Raw genomic sequence first — 4528 nt, 5'->3', positions numbered from 1 at the left:
CATACTTGAGCTCACAAGCTGAAGAGTTAAGTTCATAAGTTGAGCTCAATTTTTAATTGCAATTTAGTATAAACATTATAAACTTTAAAATTTTAAGGTTATGGCGGACTTAATAATTTCATAACTCTCTATATATTATATAGATAAAAATATTCTAAAGGACACTTTTTGTTCTAAAAATTTAAATATTTACTACAAGCAATGATAGGGACATTTGTTAGAATATAAAATAAAATGTTTGCAAAAAGAGTATTCTTGTCACTTTTTTAAATTTGTACTATGTGCTTTCTGGCTAGTAAATGTTAAGTTTGTTAGAATTAAAAAGTTATTAAATTTGAAATAAGATTCTATAGAAAGCCATATAACCATTTGAAAGGAAAAAAATAACCATTGATGTAAGCTTATTGCATATAAAAGAAAGACTTGGTTCTTTCTAGAATACATTCTTGAGGGGTTTGTCATAGCATACTGTTTAGAATTTTTAAATGTTCATTCACACTCTCATTTGAAAAAAGGGAAATACACACAAATGTTTATGGGTTCTAGTGTTGGTAATTTTAACTCTCACAATCTTTCTTCCTAGGGTTCAAGAGGTAGGAGATGCAATAACTATCCCATTGCACAGCATAATTAAACCACATAAAAGAATGAAAGAGAGGATAGTGACAATAGTGATCATGAGTTAGAGATAAATGTAATGATAGTAGGTGCAAAAAATTGGGTGAAAAAAAATGCCTTCTTACTTGTTTTAGAAAAGTGCAATTTTGCCACTTTCAAAAAATGCCTTATATATTTTCTAGCATCTGGTGGAAGCAATGGCGATGATTAGTATGATGGTATATATGCTTTTACGACACACTGCAACATCACACACCCGAAAGACTACCATGATTTCTTTTTTGAGATAGTAAAGATAGAAATGGAGACACACAAGTACTATGGCAGTATTGTGAAAAGAACATTTGAAAGTATAAAAAATGAAAAGTGAAATGAAAAAACACTTTGTTATTAATTATATAAAGTATAATAAGTTTATATTATTAATAGAGAATAAATATCGATAGTGTTGGAGAAACCTAGTTAGCTCCAAATGTTTTCTAGAGCTCAGCAATAATAAGGCTTACTTGGTGTATATGAATATCCACTTTAGAATCCTAGTGCAAGATGTTGATGAAGATGTAGTACATATGCTTGCAAAGAGCATATGCCTTCCCATGTTCCTTGCGCTTCATAAAGTTTGGACATGTGTAGGAAGGAAAGTCTTGATTGGCAATTGTGTACTTTCCACCTTTTGTTTTGACTATGTACTTCTTTGCAAGCGCAATGATATACTTTGTGGAGAGAATCTCACACTCAAGTGTTTGAGCTAAGCTTATTTTACCCTGCTTCTGCTTGGAGACGGTACCAATAAATTTAACTACCTTACCTTATCTTGCTAGACTCTTGTGCATCTCTGTAGGAATAGTCCTAGTTCTGTCACTTATATCTTCAACTCTCCTCTCAAGATTGAAACCAGAGTTTTCAAGGTTTTCAATCTCATCCAAGATGAGCGCGACCCTATTAGCAACCGGCCATTCTTTAGGTATTGCATTAGGTTTAGTCACTATAGTGTCTTCAAACCGCTTCGTATGGTTGGCATCGGTGTTGCAACAATACAGCCAGCACCATCTCGAAAATCCTGTTTGTTTTCATTCCCCATAGAAACATAGGGCTAGAACAGAAGTAGATTTGTCACCATGAATCCAGGCCCCTCGGAAGCATCCCCACACACTTTACATTCAATTTTGCTGACACTTGATGGATTGCCCATTTTTTCGGCTCCACGCTACAGTAAGCAATTTCGACATGTTGTGATGCACTTTCTTCATCAGCCACTTGAGGTGGCTCGGTTCAATAGCAGTGTCTTGGAGCAGAATGGTACTCGATATCAAGCCTATGAGAACTTTGTGCTCCAAGGTCCGTACCAACATCTTCACCAACAAAGGAAAAATGACACTTTGAATAGACAGTCTTCATATCACCAATAGAAGCTCGAGGAGTGTACTCCATAGATGTGCCACGGACCACTTCCTTAACTGCAATTGCCATTGTTCGGGCGGGTGGAATTAATTTTCTCTTCATCCTATCATGTAACATCTTAATAGAAGGCCTTGTTCCTATGTATCTTTCTTCATCGAATGCTAGTACTTTTAAAGATTGCTCTATAGCCCATATTAAATATGATAGACAAGCTTCATATAGACTCATCTTCCCTTTCCCTGCCTCAGAGGAATGCCAACTCCAGTGCTTACTTTCAGAAAGATTCACAGTTGGGGTATATGCGAGGTCCTCAAGTGGTTGATCCTAATAGAAAAAGCAATATTAAAAAGTAATAAAATGAGAAGAAAAAATAGAAACCAACCTGAAAAGAGTGATGTCCCCACTGGAACATCCTAACTTCCCACCACCCTAACCATGACTCAAGTTGTGGTAGACAATTTACGTTTGTATGGCCATCTTCATGCTACCACATTTGAATCTCGTTTGTTTTTGCCTCATGCTCTTCTTTAGAAGGTGCAATCTGCCATTGTTTGCACAACTCCTTAAATGTTAATTGGAAATCTAGCTTGATAAGGGGTAGTGTTGGTTTAGGCTCTAAGCCCAATGGAACTTACAAGTCCTCTCACGACCTTCTAGGGGTTGACCATTCCCAAATACTGCCTGGACACCATTCCAATTAGCCCCAGCCCCATCTGCCATGAAACCGCAAAAGTTTGCAGGCTTACCAGTCTGCTTTAAGACAATATCGGAGAGGGACTTCCAACATATTTCCTGGGCTGTCTTGTTTTGTACTTTAAACTTTGCTATCACAATTGTCAAGTTACAATGTAGCCTATGAAGACACAAATATTACAACAATTTCAATATAATGAGAATAAAAATTACCCTAGATCATACATATGAGCTCCCATAGTTGTTCAACTTGATATGCACTCTATATGGTCAAAATGTACCCATGCATTTGCAAGATCATTAGAGCCAAACATGTTCATTCGGGAGACAAGATCTACACCAGAGGCAGGGCCCATAGTAGACATTTTGAAGACGAAGGGGCGCTCTTACTCATTCACAACTTAATCTAGAAATAAACTTCCGTGGATGAACTCGTATAAGGGGCACTCTTACTCATTCACAACTTAGTCTAGAAATAAACTTTCGTGGATGAACTCATATGGACAGGTCCGTTTCAATTCAAGGATGGAGTCAATTTTTGATTATAACTTCCTCTCTCAAGATTCACACATCCAAGATTTTGTCCTAAACAATATAATGTAAGAAAAAGATATTATTATAACATATGAAATATAACAGATGTACCTCCTTAGGCTAGTAGCAAGTTGTACTCCTTATAGTAAGTCCCGCAAGCTAGCCTCGTTTAGTTCAGTTTTTTGGCTATCTAGATTGAGTAAAGTGTTTGCGATAAAATCCTTGAGGATGGTCTTCTAAACATGTTTCGGAGTTGTAGATGAGTTTCTCATAGTCTCTTCTTGCACAACATCTTTGAAACGGTTGAGAGAACTCCTTTGTATCCCTTCCTGCATTGGATGTATGTGTGTGCCAACATGCACTGCAGCTTTTCCAGCCACTTCATCTTGTGGAAGACAGTAGTACATTTTGGCCTTGCAGATAGCACGACATAGAGGAACATTTTTGTAGAATCGATACTTGAATCCAAAAGCAATGGTGTCACAGGCTGGAGGATTGACTTTCAGACCCTTCGAAAAATATAGAATTTCCACAGCAGTCTCAATTGCATACTTCATCCACGCAATCTAAATGCTCGCCACAATGAACTATAGACACTATGCCTTCAAGATGTTGGAAGTGTGTGGTCTTGATCTTGCACCAATTGTGGACATGCTGCTTGGTTTCCATCCCCTTTTGTTTGGAACCTGTGCTACTGACAAGAGGTGGTAACTCGAAGAAAATATTGCCATTGTAGGAGGATGGAAGCTCGCTCACAAGCCTATACAAAAACAAGTGCACATTGATTGAGAGGCGCGAAAATTGGAAAGCATTGCTAACGGCTTTGAATATTGCTGAAGCTGGAGCTGGAACTGAAGCTAGAGCTAGAGCTAGAGCTGGAGCTGAAGCTAGAGCTAGAGCTGAAGCTGGAGCTGGTGAATTTGGTGCTGACATGAGCATGACTTCTCCACTTGAACTAAAAGAGGACGAGAGGATAACAACTGACTCTTGCTTCACATTCACTTTGGCTGGAGCACATTTTAGCACTTTGACTAGAAATCCAAAAACTCGAATCTCTTTCAACTTAGAATTCCTTAAATCTTATTATTGTCCACCCTCGCCCATACTAGAAAGAAGAAACTCCGAGCATGCAACTATACTAGTGTCATTGCAAATCACAATGTCTAAAGAAATAGAGCTAAGACAAAGATCAAAATGCTGACATAAAAAACTTTCAGAAACAGTACTCTGAGAGAATGAAAGAGGTGGGTGATCTCGAAAATGAAGAAGAAACCTCTCCATC

The sequence above is a fragment of the Selaginella moellendorffii genome, unplaced genomic scaffold (assembly GCF_000143415.4).
Source record: "Selaginella moellendorffii unplaced genomic scaffold, v1.0 SELMOscaffold_2, whole genome shotgun sequence".
Taxonomy (NCBI): Eukaryota; Viridiplantae; Streptophyta; class Lycopodiopsida; order Selaginellales; family Selaginellaceae; genus Selaginella; species Selaginella moellendorffii.
The sequence above is the reverse complement of the archived record's forward strand: the minus strand, read 5'-3'. Positions refer to the sequence as shown.